The sequence below is a fragment of the Diabrotica virgifera genome, chromosome 5, assembly GCF_917563875.1.
Source record: "Diabrotica virgifera virgifera chromosome 5, PGI_DIABVI_V3a".
In the NCBI taxonomy this organism is placed as follows: domain Eukaryota; kingdom Metazoa; phylum Arthropoda; class Insecta; order Coleoptera; family Chrysomelidae; genus Diabrotica; species Diabrotica virgifera.
Genome location: NC_065447.1, coordinates 154,169,612 through 154,190,478, shown reverse-complemented (window position 1 = coordinate 154,190,478; position 20,867 = coordinate 154,169,612). Strand labels below are relative to the sequence as shown.

Genomic DNA, 20,867 nt, shown 5'->3' with positions numbered 1-20,867 from the left:
CACGTCTGCACTCGAAGATACTCAGCCACCAAGGCCTTTCCTATTCGCAATCTTTTCGATGCGTTTTCTCTAAAAAAAGTGGGGATATATCCTCTCTCAAAAAAATCGCAACTTCTAAAAAAGAACCGACCTTTTTTGGTTTTTAGATAAAGTAACGGTACATCATACACATACCGAAAAATGAAGTCAAGGTACCATATGGTTGTGTCAAAAGGTTTCCTTTGAAATAGAACTTAAACGGAAAGTAGCAATATAACATTGCAATACACATTCCCGCTTTGAATAGAGTGGAGTACCTACCGGGATCTTAGTAGTAAACTTCTTGGGAGGTTCTTTAACGGTATCTTTTATACTAAACATATTACAATAACAGGAGCTATATAAAATAAGAGACTTTCGGTCTATTTCCAAAACATTGTGTTTCGGCAAAGCTGCAATAAAAAAATGGTCCCGTTTATAATAATAAACTCAGTTATTTGCCGATACGGCCATAGGCGTACCCGTAATTAGGGCTAGTGGGCTTAAAAATTACTCCAAAAAGTATATTAATATGACAGTGATGTTGTGACATTCATCACATGTCAGTCTGCATGCGTAATTGCTTTTTCTGTTGGCTCTTACTGTTCTAAATGTATTTGCTTAAGTTGTTGTTTGTTCTAAAAACTGGTGTTCGGGAAGAGCTTAGAAATCGAGCAGAAGGTTTCTCTGGGGGTGGGAAGACTAATTTCGGGGTTTCCTTATGCAGTAGTGACATAATTTGTAATAACTTTTGTAGCAGTAGATATTAAAAACAAAAGTTTTCAGTGTGTTATTGTTAGAATTAGATCATCCTTGGCCGTCCGTGAATATTACAGAAAATTTTCTTCGAAAAATTATATAATTTAAATTATTTCAGTTTTAAGGGAACTTTATTATTAGTTCCCAGTGTTCAGAAAATTGTTGTTTTATAACAGGGTTAAATTTTTGGCTCAGTGGGTTTATTATTTACTGCAGAATATTTGATTTATTACGGCTAAGAATAGTCTCTTTTAGTTTTATTTTAAAGTATTCAAAATATTTAATTGCAATAATTTTGATTATTTCATTAATATTGTTCTTAATCTCTAAACATTGCTTCTTTTAATAGATATTCTATTCGAAAATATAGCATTTTTACATAGAGTGTATTTTTGGTACAATCAATGGACTAATAAAAAAAAACAAGCCACATATTGTAAAACCATTATAGATCCAAAAAGACCATATTGAAATTACTGTCTTCACATTTAGAGACAGTTGTGAACCAATAGGGGTAAACAATGTTTTTTAAATATACGAATTTGATTTTTCATTCAAAATATGACGAAATAAAACTCAGTTAATTATGTTCTGTATTCTTTTCTTTTTAACGGCAATTTTTGCGTTTTGACTGCTACTAAAAGCAATGCATTTTCTAATGTATATTAAAATTTAACATTAAAGTACTTAATAAAAATTAAAAATATACCAACGCATATATTACATATACCTACATACTATGTACGGTTTTTTCAGAAACTAGCAATTAAAATTAACCGAAACTAGCAATTTCAGAAGATACATCATTAATTTCATACACAATTTTTGGTTGGACACCGGTTAAACTAATTACATACACATTTTGAAAACCATCGTCAAATAATGGTAAAAAAGCACGAAAAGTTTTTCTAGTGATATAAACCAAACCAAATGTCGAAATGTTAAAGAATAAAGAATTTATGTTTGTGGCGTATTCCTAACGGTATATTTGATTAATTTATATTTATAGTATAGTTACTTTTAAATAAACTTAACCAACTTCTACCAACAAACTTCTTGGCTCACTGTAACTCTCTGATGATCTTTTAAACTGTGCCCCTTAATCCCTTATCAATCGGTCAATGGCAGGTTACAATTCTAAAAACCAAGTCATCTGATTTGGAAAGTTAACCTGTACAATTTATAGTTGTATTTTGATCTTACGTAAGGTCCAAAACTGTGGCCAATAATTTCTGCTCTGCATAATGTACAAATCAAAACCCAACACAACCTAATTATGTTCTGTGCGGTTTTGGTTTTCATGCCAAAGTCAATACGTTTATTATCGGTTAATGGGCCGATTTATCCGCAATCATCATGGCTATTCTGATCTAAGATCTAAGATCAGAATAGCCATGATGATTGCCTACCTCCGTCGTGGAGATGGCACGTAAAGAAGAAGAAGGCCGATTTAACGTAGGTGATATTATATTAAAGTCATAATCAAGATGCACTAGAAATAAACAAACAAAGACACGTTGCCTTTGTAAACAGATCGTTTAGGGTATTTTTACAACAAATGGCACTGGAAGCTTAGTTCCTATTAAAGGCATGATGAATTCTGCCAAATACACTGAAATATTATGCAGAAGGATTGGTCCATTTTGACATTTCACAGAAGATTTCAGTATGACTTGGCCTCTTGTCAGAATTCGAAATTGGTTAAGACTTTTACGCGGGAAAATAAAATCAAAGTGCTTGATTGGTCTGGTCATTCACCAGACCCAAATCCCATTGAGAACTTATGGCATATCTCAGGAAACGTTTAGTTACATGAACTCGTCTATAAAAGAAAAAATGATAAAAAAGGCTATGTACAGTTGAGTCCGGGAATCTTTGCCCGTGCGTCATCATTTACAGCATACGAAATAAGTCGATGATAAGTCGGAAATTGAAATTTACTAAACGCAACAGCAAGTGACAGTAAGTGACTTGCTGTTGCGTTTAGTAAATTTCAATTTCCGACTTATCATCGACTTATTTCGTGTGCTTTAAATGATGACGCACGGGTAAAGATTCCCGGACTCAACTGTAAGTGTGGTCCCACGATGATGAAGTCAAGAACATGTACGCTAAACTAGTGCAGTCAATGCTAAGACTTCTTGGAGAGGTCATTTCTGTAAAAGGCGGACATAATATATAAATTTTTATTATTTATATATAAATATAAATTTATATATAAATTTATATATACTAATATATAAATTTTTCACTTAACTTAGGATATGTAGTGATTAAAAGCTAACATTTTACAAGAGAACTGACTTTTTCCATCTGTCCCAATTAATTCGAAGAGATTGTATCTTGTTCTGCTCGTTTTGCCGGAGATTAGTAACCATTCTGGTAATTATAATTTTGTTGGTTGAAATATTGAATTTTTTATTAAATATTCTATTTTTAAATCGAAAGTGGTCCTCCAACTAAAAAAACCAATAGCCAAATGACGAACATACAGGGTGGCGGCCGTAACTGTTAACTATTACAATTAGCCTTATAATATTAGAATAAAAATTCAAGAGAAAATTCCCACAATCATGAATCATTTTTTTACTTACCAAAACTGGTTTCTAATAGTTTTCAGCACTTTATATTTTTAATCTTATATGTATTACAAATTAATGGTAAAAACTTTTTGTGCTTTCCTAAATCATTTCAAGGAAGGGTTAAATAACGACATCATCGTTTTGGAATTAAGCCACCATGGATTGTAAAAAATTGAAATGAGAATTAAATTTTATATTCGCTGTGACGTTTCGATTTCCAATCAAAAAATTATAAAATAAAAATTATGAATGATCTTAACTGGCAAATGTTTTTAATTTGCGGTGGGTGGAAATACCAATTTGACACTTGACTTATTTGGCGACGAACTTATAGGCATGCTTTGAGGTGAATGAGGTGAGTTTTGAGGTAGTTAAGACACGTATCCACTATGTTGGCGTTCTACTTATAAACCGTGTATCCTCTACATTCTACATACAGGGTATCGAGAAAGTATGGAAACACGGTGATTTCTCGGAAACCGCTCAAACGATTTTTATAAATTTTGGTGGGTAGGGATTTCCTAATGCGGCCGATATGATAGTGGTAATTACATTGTTGTCAAATCTTTCATTTTTCTGGAAATCTAATGAACTTTCTTATTTTAAATGGAACACCCTATATATTTTTTACGTTTTGAAGTCCTTAAGAAATACTAATTATTTTTCATGTTATGTTTCCTATACCTAAATGCCATAATTTAGGAGTTATTGCTACATTTATTAAAAAAAAAATTAACAATTTATAAAAATCAATTTTTTCGGCCCAGGTAGATATTATTTTAGGTTCTTTGGATCATTGGGAACAAAAAAGGTCTTTTGTAATTTTCCTCAAAAGTTAATCGTTTCCGAGTTATAAACAATTTAAAACTGAAAAAAAAAATCGAAAAATGACGATTTTCAAGGTTCAAAACCACAAGTAAAAAAATAATTTTTAAAATTACGAAGTACCTAAATTCAAGCTCAAACCTTTTTCTATCAGATCCCTATAAGAATTTTTGGCATATTTTATTCTAAAACATTGTTTTTTTTTTAATTGTTAATAAAGCTCATATGAGAGGACGGGCTATCGGGCTGCATTAACAACTAAAAGATAATGTTTTAGAATAAAATAAGACCAAATCACTTATCGGCATCTGATAAAATAAGGTTTGAACTTGAATTTAGGCTCTTCATAGTTTCAAAAATAATATTTTTTACTTATGTTTTTGAACCCAGAAAATCGTCATTTTTCGATTTTTTTCAGTTTTAAATTGTTTATAACTCGAAAACAATTAACTTTTGAGGAAAATTACAGAAGAACTTTTTTGTTCCCAATGACACAAAAACCTAAAATAATACCTATTCGGTCCAAAAAAATAAATTTGTATAATTTGTTTAACATTTTTTTTTAATAAATGTAGGAATAACTCCGAAATTATGGCATTTAGGTATAGGGAACACAACATGAAAAATAATCAGTATTACTTAAGGACTTCAAAACGCAAAAAATATACAGGGTGTTCCGTTTAAAATAAGAAAGTTTATTAGATTTCCAGAAAAACGGAAGATTTGACAACAATGTAATTACCACTATAATATCGGCCGTATTAGAATACCCTTACCCACCAAAATTTATAACAATCGTTCAAGCGGTTTCCGATAAATTACCGTGTTTCCATACTTTCTCGCTACCCTGTATAAACCGCCATCGGTTGGAGCGCCGAGGCGGAGGGGGCACTGTTGCACGGTCCTGGAGCGTCAACGTATTCACTATGTGGAGAAGGGAGAAGTTGCAGAAGCGCGGAGGGCCAACATAGTGGATACGTGCGTTTACAGGTTGAGATCATTCATAGTTTTTGTTTCAGAATTTTTTAGGAACGATTTCCGGATGGGAAATCGAAACGTCAAAGAAAATATAAAATGTAATTCTCATTACAATCAGTTATGGGTTAACCCGATATAAAAATATCTATATTATACTTTTTGTTAAGCCCCGCGGGCAAAGAGATATTTGAGCTTATAATATTTATTATAAATTAGTAGATTAATATATTAATTTACTTTCCATATAAACAAATTATATTAATGACTGGTTTGGTTGCTTGGAACCTTAAGAAATTCCAAATTTAACTGCTTCCGGTAAAGTTTTTAATCATCGGTAGGAGGTGTTTTCTCACCAAACATTGACACACCATCTTTATTGATAGATATACGAATCTGAAGAAGTATTTTCGGATGAACTAATTAGCTTAAGAATAAAGTAAACAAACAATAGGCCAGTCCGAAATCAGCTTTCAATAAATTCTGTCTGTTTTTTAGTTTACTTCTGTTAGAAGACATGGAATGTATACTTTTAAGTAATACATATTTTTATTAGATGTCCTTAGTTATCATACATTTTTTCTACCATGTTCACATTTGCTTACTTGATTCCTGATCTATAATTAACAATAGGGCTTTTCAACGATTCTCATTTGTTTCGAGCTTCTGTCATATGTCGTATATTAATATTATACACAAATTATGCAACATATGACAGAAGCTCGAAACAAATGAGAATCGTTGAAAAGCCCTATTTTAATAGTTTGTGGAGTGTCATTATTTATTATGGTGCCTATCTGTTCAGAATGTTGGCGATCATCATGGCTACATTTACTCTGTTTGCAACAGCGCAGTTCCTAGTCCTTTTTCGCCATTTATCTTCTCTTAAAGAATCAATTGTAGAAGGACGCAATGTTGTTGATTTCTCACTATGAATCCCTTATATACTAACTTTTGAGTTTTGATCGTCATCAGAATTTCACATTCCTTCCCTATTCTGCTATGGCCTTCCGCATTGATAACTCGGTGAACCAAGATATACGTAGGATACACCTATAATACCATAATCCACGAGGAAAATAAACTTCCTGTAGCTGGCTGTATACCATAAATCACAAAAATACCAAGTTTTTTGTAAAAGGTATATATTAAAATACCCTAAATAATGGTCACAATACAAAACGTTTTCGGATTAAGGAATCCATCATCAGTGTTTAAAAGCCAAAAATTGCATGCCTGAGCCACCAAAATGTATTGGGTAAAAACCCTTTAAATGTAAATGATATGGTTGTTTTACATAATTATAAAAAGATCATCTGATGTTAAAGATATGCCTGGATGTTACCCAGGGCAACACAGGACTCTTCCCACGTGGTTGGAATTTTTTTGGAGAAAACCTCACATATTGGATTTTAATGGCCAACTCAATCAATCAAAGAGTTGGCCATTGAAATCAAATATGTGAGGTTTTCTCCAAAAAAATTCCAACCACGTGGGAAGAGTCCTGTGTTGCCCTGGGTAACATCCAGGCATATCTTTAACATCAGATGATCTTTTTATAATTATGTAAAACAACCATATCATTTAAATTTAAAGGGTTTTTACCCAATACATTTTGGTGGCTCAGGCATGCAATTTTTGGCTTTTAAACACTGATGATGGATTCCTTAATCCGAAAACGTTTTGTATTGTGACCATTATTTAGGGTATTTTAATATATACCTTTTACAAAAAACTTGGTATTTTTATAATACCATATCTCGAAAGCTCCGACCCGATTCATATCTGCCATAATTAATGTCTATGCCTCCATTCCGTAAAGAAGAGCTATGAATATATATCATTTCAGTAGGCGGCATTTTATTTTTAATGATATGGTATTCCCCAAAACGAGTTTCATCCTAACGAATGCCACTTTTGCTTTCATTATTGATTGTTTAATTTCTGTTTAATTATACCATTGGCTATTTTGATTGGTGCCAAAATAATGTAGGTATAATGCAGCTAATTATTAGTTGTGAAATAAGACAGCGCAATTTTATTCATCCACCCCCTTCTCCGAAAAACGTATTTTTTACGTTTTTTAGTTAGAATGCAAGCAATTTAAAAATTTCACACAATTTACAGGTATAGTTCAGGCTTTTACAAAACATAGACTCGCAGTTAGAGTGTACCTACATATAACCTCAAAATGCGTTTTCTTTTTTGAAAATAGAGTATAATTTTTTTTTTGGTATGGCTGCAGGTCTAATTCTTTAATTTTGTATATTTTATCAAAAGCTCAAAAAACTGGTTTGGGGGTTTTTGGGGATTTTCCCCATTTTATATACATACTTCAAAAAAGATCAAATCAAGGTTTTCTATAGGTTATATATAATTTAAGGAGTCTGGTTAAGATTTTAATATAAGGTTAAGGAGTAACTGAGTCCTTTAGGACCTTCAAATATTGGGCAAAACACCTCGAAACCCCTAAAAATGACCCCCAAAAAATCCCCCACGTTTTTGGTGGTTTTAACGTATTCTCCCATTTTTGAATGCCCCAAAGGATTCAATTACTTCAAATTATATATTATAACCTATAAAAATCTTTATTTAGATCTATTATGAAGTCTATAAAATGGAGTAAATTCTCAAACACCCCTAAACAACCATTTTTCGGATTTTTGAAAGTGACACACCTTACGGAATAATCTGATATTGGATCTGCAGCCATCTCCAAAAAAGTTATAGGCTTTTTTTCGCAAAAAATGCATTTTGCTGTTATCTAAACTCAAACTACGAATCTATAAAAAATCGATAGGTATGTTTTGTAAAAGACTCAACTATGCGTGTGAGATTTTTGAAATTTTTAAATTGATTGAAACCCACCTACACAAAAAAAATAAAATCGAAAAAATAACGTTTTTGTTGGTGGGAAGAGGGTTAAGGGGGTGGAGGGTTAAACTTTCGTTCTGTCTGATTTTTTAATCGCATAGAACGTAAAAAAATAAAAAAATTGAATTCTGTGAGTGAGGGCATTTTGCCTATCTTAACGGGGTTACCCTTTGACTTAATTACTTCTTAATCTGTTCAATATTTTTTGTATTTTTTACAAAAGTAAGCTTAATTTTTTAAAGACTATGTCTTCTGAACTGGCCTAAAAATATACAAAAAACGTAAACTCAGATATCTCTTTGCCATTCATCACTTTATAATACATGCATCCACAAACTCTGCACCCTGCACCGTCATCATTAAAAAATCTTGCACAAGAACAAACATGTCTCACTATCACTCGACGTCGTCTTTGGATCCCAGAGCCCACGGCAGTATCAAATCTCACAACGCATCGTCATCGTCAGTAACCCATTCGAAATTCGCTAGTTCGGCACGTACAAAAGCCTATTTACCACCTGCACTGCACACTGCAAGCATGGATTAGCACTTTGCGCAATTATTTTTGCTCGAAATCATTGTAGGTGTATGTTGGCTATATGCAGCACGTTTTCAATACGCTAAACGCTAGTTTGGCTTGTCGCATGTGAAGATTCGCAGGTATGTTTTGTTTTATTTTTTATTTTTATCATTATGTACAAGGGAAGTTATTCGAATTCACTTGAGACACATCTACCTGTACCTCTACCTGAGCTTATTGTAGGATTGCAGTAGCACTGTTAAAGTTTGGACTTCTTGGGCAACTTTTTGGAACTCCAAAATTTGACAGTATTTTGTAGACTTACTGGGGTGTATCTTTTTTGTTGAATTCGATGATTGATTTTAAAGTAGCTGTATAAAATAAACGAATAATTAAAATAAAAACCAGGTTATTGTTTTTGAATTGCCAAACCTCTGGTTTTCTTTGATTACGGCTAAATTATGGGATATACAAAAAAATGTTTTTAACAAAATTAATGTATATCGAAGCCGTCTATAATTTAAAATTATTTTCGATTATACAGGGTGAGTCAGAACGACGGTACGAACCAAAGTTGTTTTTTTAAATGGAACACCCTATATATTAAATCATTTTTAAATATATTTTTTTTTTAAATATTAAGAATTTATATAAGGTATTATAGGCCTAAAGTTAACAATTTTCGAAATATTTACACTTTTATTGAGAAAAATGGTAATATTCAAAGGGCTGTGGAGTAGGCTTTCAAGGTAATAAAAATTTAAATGACAAGTTTTTTTAGTATAGGTACTGTTATTGTTAAAAAAATTAACATATTTGACATATAGCCATAAAATATACAGCGTGATCACTATTTGCAAATACACAATTTTCACATTTTTTTTAAATAGGACATCCTGTATATTAGTATTGCCTTTTAATAATAATAATAATAATAATAATAGAGTTTATTTGTAGCAACTAACAACATACTAAATAAACCCAGTTTCTCTCTGAAGTTGTTAGTCACATAGACTACAACTTGTGCGTGAGGGTTAAATTTTGATTAAGCATATTAAATTATTACAATGTAGTGAATATTACAACCTTTCTTTTGGTATAAGGTTGTATGTACCTAGCATGTTTCGTTTTGTAGATATTTAAAAAAAAACCTATAGATATTACGTTTTTGCGGATTTTTTATTAAAAAATTTTTTTGCAAAAATAAATATAATCTGATTTAGAAACATACATCAAAATATCAAATATGAAAATAAAAACGTAATTAAAGATTAAAATAAATCGTATACTAGTACAATTCAATTGAATTTAATAACTTAAAATTATTTTACAAAAAATATTTTAACATACTAATGAATGCATAAATTAGTTACTAAATTAAATAAACAACCAAATTTGATATCTACCGTAGTAATTTTTCTACCACAGCAACTTTCCTGTACCAAATTAATTGTTAGTTATATTGTATTTACGAGTAAGATCTGTTAAACTTTTAATTTACTTTTTAAATTTACTTACATCTTGAGAACATAAAGTATGCTTTGAAACAAATGAATGTTAAATGTATTAGCCAAATTATTTATTAATATAAATAGTATTAACTGGTGTCACAAAAGCTGGTAATAGTTTTGTAGTTGAAATTTTTATAACAGTTTTTTATATTTTAAATTTTAATTTTTCAACCGAATAATTGATGGATATGACATTTGTTTTGGGTGAAACCATTAGGTAGAAATTATTATTACCAGCTTTTGTGACGCGACTACATAGACACTATGTATTTACTTCATAATATACTTCTATAACGTTCATTTGTTTCAAAGCATACTTTTTATACGTTCTCAAGATGTAGGTAAATTAAAAAGTTATTAACTGATCTTACTCGTAAATACAATTTAACTAACAAAATTGGGTACAATAAAATTACTAGATAGAAAAATTTCTAAGGTAGATTTTAAAATTGGTTGTTTAATTTAATAATTAATTTATCCATATTAATTACTTATTAGTATGGTAAAAGAATGTTAGTAACATAAAATTATTTTTAAAGTTATTAAATTCATTTAAGTTGCACTTGCATACGTTTTTCATATTTTAGTGTATGCTTCTAAAATCAGATAGTAATTTTTTTTGCAAAATAATTTAATTAAAATTATCGCGGATATAAAATATCCGCGGAACGTAAAATGTATAGGTAGTTCTTTTTTAAATATTTACAAAACCAAACATGCTATGTACATACAACCTTATACCAAAAGAAAGGTTGTAATATTTACTACAAAATGCAATACTAATATACAGGGTGTTACATTTAAAGAAAATTTTGAATTTGCAAATAGTGATCACACTGTATATTTTATGGCTATAAGTAAAAGATATTAATTTATTTAAAAATGACACTATATTATAAAAACTTTGACCTACCACTTAAATTTTTATTACCTTGGAAACATAATCCACAGCCCTATAAATATTACCATTTTTCTCAATAAAAATGTAAATATTTCTAAAATTATTAACTTAAGGCCTATAAGACCTTACACAAATTTTTCATATTTTTAAAAACTATATTCAAAAATGATTTAATATATAGGGTGTTCCATTTAAAAAAATATAACTTTGCTTCATACCATCGTTCTGACTCACCCTGTATAATCGAAAATAATTTTAAATTATAGACAGTTTTGATATACATTAGTCTTGTTAAAAATATTTTTTTGTATATCCCATAGTTTAGCCGTAATCAAAGAAAACCAGAGGTTTGGCGCATCCTGTATATTGCTATTTTTTCAATATTCATCCTAAAAATGTTACATATATCTACTACAATTATTATTACCAAACGTGCGGAAGAATCACTAATATTTCGCATAGTCTATTGTCATACTGTCCACTTATAAATATTATAAAATAATATTTAAAATAAAATAGTTATAAAAATTAGAAAAATTACCTATTTTTTTATTGGAAAATACCTAGAAGTTTCTCTGTACGTTCAAAAATCGTGGTTCCATAAAAAAAATACTTGAACAAATACGTTTTAAAATTTTCTGAGATGAGCTTATACTTCGCTGACGGTAAAATATTGCTAAACTTGTAAATTTTAAAGAACCGCTTGGATTGACATGAAATTTGGCATAAGTACACATAGACGTCCGGAAATGGATAAACTAATTCAAAGCCACCTATACTTTATACCATTTTTTCACTAAGCTTATACTTTTCGGGTGTTTTATTGGATCGGGGTATGTGTTTGCGAATGAATATGTTCATTTTTCCATAAAAAATCACGTTTTAGACCGTTTTTCGTAAATAACTCAAAAAGTAAGTATTTTATCGATAAAAATATTCTTAAATAAAATATAGCTCATAAAAAAATGAAACAAATGGTATATGTATGGTACTGGGTCCCTTGACCCAGTAGAAGCAGAGTTATAGCTAATGAAAAATACGTTCATATTCGTTAAATTCCAAATCGACTATTTTAACGTGAAATACCCAAAAAAATGAAGCACTTTTTGGGAAAAACTCATTACAACTTTTGAAATGTTTAAAAAAGCTTTATTTTTTTCAAGAAAGTTTCTAGTGTCAAAACTAAGCCAGTTAAGCTCAAAATAAAGCTGGTTCCTTTTTTTGGGAAAAAATCGTGAAAATCACCCCCTAATTAATTAGAATCCCAAATGAAATTCATCGTTACTGCTACACAAGTTGCTTTACTCGTGTATGTATTGTTTATATGATCTGTAAGTGTAAGTTTCAACGGTTCAAAGTGCTTATTTTTGAAAGGGCTGCAGTTGAAAGGGCTTGAACGAGTCACTAATCATGAGTGTATGCAAATTTTGAACAGCCGTATCTTAACCAACGGCGTAACCAGGATGGCCCTAAGGGGAGGTTACAAGGCCCTAAGGTGGGGTTACAACTACTGGAAGGTCTCTAGCGGGTATGGTGTTAAGCGTATAGAGTTCAAAGTACATCCCAAGGGGGGGGGGTTATAAGCCCCAAAACTCCCCCCTGGTTACGCCTATGATCTTAACCAATTTTTATCGTACAGAAAAACAAAAAGTACAAAATATTCAGAAAAGCAAAATCTATACTTTTTTCTCCTTGAAATTTTTGGTTTCACTATAAATAATACATAAGTAAAGGAACTTTTGATGCGGTAATGGTTAATTTCATTTCAAATGCTAATTAGGTCATGATTTTCCCTATTTTTTCTACGAAAAAAATAGAGACCAACTTTATGTTGAGCGTAACTTACTTACTTTTGATGCTAGATAAACAAAAATAAATAATTTTTTAACACTTTAAAAAAGTTACGATGAGTTTTCCCCGAAAAGTGCTCATTTTTTTGCTTATGTCACGTTTAAATATTCGATTTGGAATTTGACGAATATGAACCTATTTACTGAGTCAATGGACTCCATGTATAAATCATTCTTTTCACTTTTTTGTTGGCTATATTTTTGCTGGGAATGTTTTTTTCCATAAAATATTTATTTTTTGAGTTATTTGCGTCTAAGCTCCGTCATCCGTCAAAAAACGTGTTGTTTTTTGTAGGAAAAATAACATTTATTCACTCGCTAATAACTCGAAAAGTATTGACTTAATGAGAAAACGCTATAGAACAAAAGTTGCCTAGAATTAGTCAATTTATTCACTTCCTTACTTTTTTGAACGTATATTTTTTCATCTCCGAGAAGGGGTGAAACTCACCCCCAGGGCAAAAGCATACATCGGCACAATATTATTTGTCAAATTCCATGTCAATCCAAGCGATTCTTTAAAATTTAAAGCAAAAACCGTGAGTAAATTGACTATTTGCCTGAAATATATTATTAGATAAGTAGATAAGAAATTCTTCATTTTTTATATATATCTCTTATCAATTTATATATAAGATAAAATATTCCTAGATTTCCGTATCTATATAAATGCCCCTTAATCAATGTAGAATGTAGAACAGACGAGTAAAAAGGTGTCACTTAAAAAACTGCTTAAATGTGTGTACATAATGGGTAAATATTTTGTTTTTCTAAAAATAATAATCTTAGATACAACGTGCATGTTGTGTGTTTTAAATGCATGGTTTTTGTGTTTTTCTAGAATAATATGATTTAATTTGGAAAATATGCAGGGTGAGTTTTATGTATGGAACGCATTAATTATCTCGGAAACGGCTTGCATGATTTTTATAGATTTTGGTGGATAAGAGTCTTCAAATGCGGCCGATATAATAGTGGTATTTACATTGTTCTCAGATCTTCCGTTTTTTTAATACCTAATGAACTTTCTTATTTCAAATGGAACATCCTATATTATACTTTTGTGTTTTCAAGTCGTTAAGAAATACTGATTATTTTTAAATAACTATATCTAAATAACTACAGTTATTGCTACATTTATTTAAAAAAAAAAAATTAAAACGAATTATAAAAATCAATTTTTTCGGTCCCATCAGACATTATTTTAGGTTCTTTGGACTTCTGTAATTTTTCTCTAAAGTTAATTGTTTTCGAGTTATAAATAATTTAAAACTGAAAAAAAACTAATAATGACGATTTTGAAGGCTCAAAAACACAATTAAAAAATATTATTTTTGAAATTACTAAGTGCCTAAATTTAAGTTCAAATCTTATTTTATCATTTCCCGATAAGTAATTTGGCCTTATTTCATGTTAAAACATTGTTTCTTAGTTTTTAATCGATCGCCGGTCCTCTCATAACCACTTTATTAAAAATTAAAAAACAATGATTCAGTCAATTTGTACTCTACGAGCTCCCTAGTGGGTAAGTGTTGGGGTAGTTCTGATTTCTTTCATTCTATATGGATTTTGCGCTGCTGAATCCGAATATGAGGTTTGCGGACAAAATTTCTTGCCGGAACATTGAAAAAATCGCGAAAAAAGCGAAAAATTTCAGCTTTGTTCCGCTTTTTTGCTCAAATCTCGAAAAGTATTAACTTTTAGTAAATGTTTTGTTAACAGAAATTAAAGTACTTAAAATTATCTACAAATATCACTATTTATTTATTTTTTCAGACGAACTGTTCGGTCTAAAGTGCAAGTTGAAATTTGCCAATTTTTAACGGTCTCGGCAAAACCCACTTTTTACATTCCAAAACTTAGTTTTTTTTAGAATGCTGTCATTTGATAAGTTTCTCCTAGTTTTCTGTACAAATAATAAATGTTAGTTCATAATATGATTATGGTATGTCTCTTCTCACAGCTTCCATGAATCCATTCCATCCTAAAATACCGAGAATGTCTCCGCTTTTCCCTTAGAGCCACATAAGATCAAGCACAGATAGAGTCACAGTTTCAGTTGGTGTGAACATTCCCTTCGGATCTGTTATCTTGATTTCTGATAAATCTTGAGGTTTTGTCCTTTCAAAATGTATTAGTTGAACAGCTCTCTGACTTCCATAAACCTAAGGTGCGGGTTTAGTTTTTAGCCGAGGAATGGATTGGTTAGGAGCTATTGCATGTTTTGGTGCAATACAAGAAATGCCACCCATGACGTAAAAAGTGTGGTATCCGTCGATTGTATGTACGTTAACCCTTTCTGTCCCAACGCTGCATATGTATGTTTTTGAAAAAGTGGGTCTGTATTCTCAGCCGCCGTATATATACGTTCAAGGTGTTATGGTCTCAATTTACCAAAGCCAAAAATATGCATTGCTTATAAAATTTTAGACTCATTAGTGTCCCAATGCCGTAAAAATATGTCCGAAAATATTAGATTATTCTTCCCAAAGCCTCAAAATGTTAGCACCTAAGACAGGTCATGCGGACCCATTGCCGTATATATTGGTGCACATATTTTAGATATGTGCTATATTGTAGCACTGGTGGCAATGCTTATAGGTAGATGCTAGAAGGTGAAGCGTTTGTAGCCACAGAAAAGAAGAGAAAAAAAAAAGATGCGAATCGAGATACATGTGTGCAAGAGGCGGAGTCGGCCTTTGCGTAGTGTCATGTTTTGAGGAGTACCACACAAAAGAAAACTTTTAATGTTAATTTACATTACATTATTTTTTTTAAGTTAGTTATATTTTTTCAAGTTGGTTTTGCTCTCTGATGGGTACTTTTGAAAAGAAAACGTTTAAGTTGGTTAAAAAAACTCATTAAAAACATGTTTTGGTCATTTATTTGTTTATTTATATGCGACGTATATATAAGGCAATTGGACTCTAAGCATGAAAAAACCTTTGGGATTGAGGGCAAATTACGGCCTGGCATAGAAAGGCTTAAAATCAGCGTTTTCGTACACCTGTTGTGTAAAGCACGGCTGGTCAATTTTCTGCGGATCACCTGCGATTGCCGACACTTCCAGATAAGCAACGCGCTTGCTCAAAGTCTTGTAGCGGCAGTAAGGCCCAGATAGTTGGTATCACCATTCCTTGCAGGGTTGGCCGTTTTCTCTACAAAAAGTACGGCTCATGAAAATAGGTTGATGTAGTTTCCTCTTTGGGGTTTTGTTCATCCTATACAGAAGCTGTTCGCCTGGAAGTGTAAGAGCATTCGCAGGCGATCCGCAAAAAATTGACCTGCCGTACTTTACACAGCAGGTGTACGATAACGCTGATTTTAACGTACATACAATCGACGAATACCACACTTTTCACGTTATATGTGGCATTTATTGTATTGCATCCAAACATGCAGTAGCTCCTAAGCAATCCATTCCTCTGATAAAAAAGAAACCCGCGCCTGAGGTTTATGGAAGTCAGGGAGCTGTTCAACTAATTCATTTTAAAACGACAAAACCTCAAGGTTTATCAGAAATCAAGATAACAGATCCGAAGGAAATGTTCACACCAACTGAAACTGTGACTCCATCTGTGCCTGATCTTCTGTGGCTCTAAGGAAAAAGCAGAGACATTCCCGGCCTCTTAGGACGGAATGGACTCATGGAAGCTGTCACAAGAGACATATCATACCTATGAACTAACATTTATTATTTGTACAGAAAACTAGGAGAAATTTATCAAATGACAGCATTCTAATAAAAAATAAAGTTTTGGATTGTAAAAAGTGGGTTTTGCCGAGACCGTTAAAAATTGGCAATTTTCAACTTGTACTTTAGACCGAACGGTTCACCTAAAGAAAAAAGTAAATAGTGATATTTGTAAATAATTTTAAGTACTTTAATTTCTATTCACAGACCATTTACTAAAAGTTAATAGTTTTCGAGATTTGAGCAAAAAAGCGGAAAAAAGCTGAAATTTTTTGCTTTTTTCGCGATTTTTTCAATGTTTCGGCAAGAAATTTTGTCCGCAAACATCATATTCGGATTCAGCAGCCCAAAATCCATATATAATGAAAGAAATCAGAACTACCCCAAAACTTTCCTAGTAAAAACACAATTTTATTGAATCACAATGTTTTAGAATAAAACATGCTAAAAATTACACTAGTCAACAAATAAACAAAAAAAAGTTGCGACTGATGTTAAAATGGCTGTACCGGGGAGTTTAAAGCGTCCTGAATGCGAATTCAAACACCAAAATGTTCCACCACATAATATATTTTGAGTTATCTTCTTCTTAAAGTGCGGCGCATTTCTGTGTAAGCGTCCACCGTACATTGTCTGGTCAGGTGAAATATTATACCGGATTTACACTCAGTCCTGTTGGACAGGGAAGTGGGCAGCGTGAATGTGTAACGCTGCTGCTTCTCATGCTACTGCCATTGCACGGCGCTCCCTCAAAAGTCGGTTTTCGAGATGGAAGTCAAAGGACTGGCAGCGCAAGTAAGTATTCACATTCAACTACTCTCTCTCTCACTTGCCGCCGGCAAAGCGGCAAGTGAGTAAGGGAGCAAGACGATGCTGTCGTCACATTCCATTCTTGAGAGTCGTTCGGTAAACGAGTTGTGAGGACATTGGCGAGGAACTGATGTGAACACATCACTCGCGTCGATATCGTATTTCGGGCAATATTTCCAGCAGCGGCAGCAGCAGTGGCAATGCTTGAATGCATCAAATATTGCTGTTTATTATAAAAACTCTTATAATACTATATACACATAAGTTCAGTAGAAACAAATACTATAGTAAGACTTTTGTACACAATTTTGTGCATATCCAAATTTTCCCATAACACTATTTGGATTAACACAAACACACATTTTATCCTGCATAGTAAAAAACGAGGATAGCTCCTGGTAACGTTTCCTAAATATTCTAAATTGTACTGGCTAGCAAATTCCATTTAAAAAATCCACTATTGTCATCTAGAACCTAAGGGTTAAGCATGTCCTTTGGACAAGTGAAGGTCTCGAACTAAATCATGTAATTCGGCTTGTTGGGTGCAATAAGGTGCTTTTTCGTCGCTTTCTGGAAAATTAGAATCATTCTTTTCTGATACATCATCAGGTGCACTTTTATCACCATACATTTCCAAATCTTTCTCTCGATTTGCCGAAGTCCTGGAGCTGGTAAATCTTCTCCATGAAACACTGGTTTTATTGCTGAGTTAATATCTGGATATTCAATTTTATTCTTGCTCTTCCTTGAAAACCCAGACACTATTGTCATGCAGGAGTAACAGTCGTTAAAATGGTTTAGAACAATATAAGTTTAAATGGGTAGATTTACTTTAAGGACTACCTTTGGTTTATTTTTTTTAAATGTTAATGTGTTATTCGTAGACATTAGATATCCCAGTGTTGCCAAATTATGCACAATTTTTAGGATCATGCCCAATGTTAATTTAATAAGATCACGCCCTGATTGTTACAAATGACTGTTTTAAAAAAATTTTAGTAAAATAATCATAACTTAAAAATCATAACTCATTTTTTTTAATCATAACTCAAAAATCTTACGTGTTAGGAACTTTTTACCATCATAATCATAATCATATTCAGAGAGTAAAAATTAACAAAACACAGTATATTGCATTCGAGTCGCAAATTGTTTGTAAACTAGTGTTATTATGGAAAGGTTATAGAAGAAGGTTTCAGTTTGAATTTTGAGACTTCGTAATTTCAAAAATAATATTTTTTACTTGTGTTGTTGCGCCATGAAAATCGTTATTTTTCGTTTTTTTTAATTTTAAATCGTTTATGACTCGAACACGATTTTTAGAGAAAAATTACAAAAGCCCTTTTTTGTGCCCAATGATCCAAAGAATAACTCCAAAATTGCAACTTTTAGATACAGGGAATATGACATGAAAAACAATCAGTATTTCTTAAGTACCTACTTCAAAACGTAAAAAAATATACAAGGTGTCCTATTTGAAATAAAAAAGTGCATTAGAATTCCAGAAAAACAGAAGATCAGACAACAATGTAAATACCACTATACTTAATATGGCCGCATTAGAAATATTGTCAACCTGGGCCGAAAAAATTGATTTTTATAATTCATTTTAAATTTTGTTGTAAATGAATGTAGCAATAACTCCAAAATTACGGTATTTAGGTATAGGGATTAACGACGTTCTACACCTTCGTTCCGGGGTATGCGTCTCAGAGGAAAGAGGGGGAAACTTATATGCAAGCGAAAGTTGGTAACAATGCATTTATAGCAGAATACTCAAATCATATGTTTCAGTATTGAATACTTTATAAAAATAAATTATAATAAATTACGGAAATTACGGAATACATTACGGAATTAATTATAATAAATAAATTAAAAATAAATGGTACGGTAAACAATCCTCATTTTTTAATATGTTATTCCTTACAAAAAAACCTTTAATTTAAGCACAAATAATTAAAAATCGTAAATTTGGGTCAAAAGTTATTAACTTTTTAAGAATTCCCATAAGAGCCCACGTTAAAACTTAACTTTGACCCTTAATAGTAATTAAACGGTACGGTAAAACAATTTTTAAAAAATCAAGTATTAGTTTTTTGAAGTAAACTATAACATACTAAAATTTCATGCAAATCCTTAATTCTTTGCAGAAGGTGTAGAACGTCGTGAATACATGAAAAATAATCAGTATTTCTTAAGGACTTCAAAACCCCAAAATATACAGGGTGTTTGATTTGAAATAAAAAAGTTCATTAGCTATTAGAAAAACGGAAGATCTGACAACAATGGAAATACCACTAGAATATCGGCCGCATTAGAAGATCCTTACCCACAAAAATCTATAAAAATCTTGAAAGCCGATTATGACATAATTGAAGGGTTCCATATATAGAACTCACTCTGTATCAGTTAAACTTAATTCCTATCTGCAATATTTCAAATTAGTGTTTTTTGTTCACTGTCTACATTTAGTTAAAAGTTAGACTACAGTAATTTATACCAATATCTTTATGTGAGATCGATCCAAAATAAATAGACCAGGACGGATCTGTTTTGAGGTGGATGTGAGAGGTGGCATTCCGATTTTTGCAGATTAAATTAGGTGACAACTTCAGTAATTATAATTGTTATATATTTGTTTATAAGCCAAAATATTGTTTATAACTTTAGAACAGTGCTCAGGCCGCCTATACATATAATCCGATTTTAATTATGTAAAGTGTATTATATAGGTAGAGAGCCTCTTTACATGTAAAAACATTAGCGAACTTCTAAATGGTCTACTTTTTGTTCAGACAGTTTTTAAAAAATTTGAACTTTTTTAAAAAAATTTAGATTGCAAAATTATGCAAAATCTATCAGGTCGATTTTAATGGAATTTGGATAGTTTAAGTGGACGATTAAAGTATGTTGTAAGAATTTTCTAAGCGAAAGAAAGTTCTATGTGAAACCAAAGTGGTTGAAAAACATTAAATAAAAACAGGCTTATTTTGCCCCCTTATTTTGTATATATTGCTATTTTGCAGAAAGGGTAATAATTTAAGACATTTTTAACCAGTCGTATATCATACAAAATTCAATTATCTTTATTTTATTTCTTTGTTCTAAAATGAATCGTTTTAAAGTTATAAGCAAAGAAAGTAGAAAAAATCGATGTTTTGAAATTTTGAAATATTTTAATTTTTTTATTAATGTTCCGGCCATATTTGAGAAGGAGCATAAGTCAATTATTATTATTATTGAAGTTGTCACCTAACTTTATCTGCAAAAATCCGAATCCCACCTCGCACATCCAAAAATATACGTTTATTCACAGATCCGCTCTGGTCTAAAAATCAAATATAGTGTAGCACGTTACGAGAACCCTTTTAACCCCGTTTTATAAAATATACTATTAACATTTGTCTATTAAAAAAATTAATTTTTTTAATGCATAATCACCGTATTCTAAAATCTATTTATTTTCAATATGGTTACAATGACTTTATTCATATGCATCAAATCTTCATTATCATCTAGCCTTCGGCGTCCAAAGTTGAACATAG

The 20,867-nt window shown here is 31.4% G+C and overlaps 1 protein-coding gene across 1 annotated transcript in view; it reads left to right on the top strand.

Moving 5' to 3' along the window:
• LOC126878447 (uncharacterized) overlaps positions 1-20,867 on the top strand; it is a 127,244-nt gene that overhangs the window by 102,651 nt on the left and 3,726 nt on the right. The gene's annotated exons all lie outside the window — the stretch shown is intronic.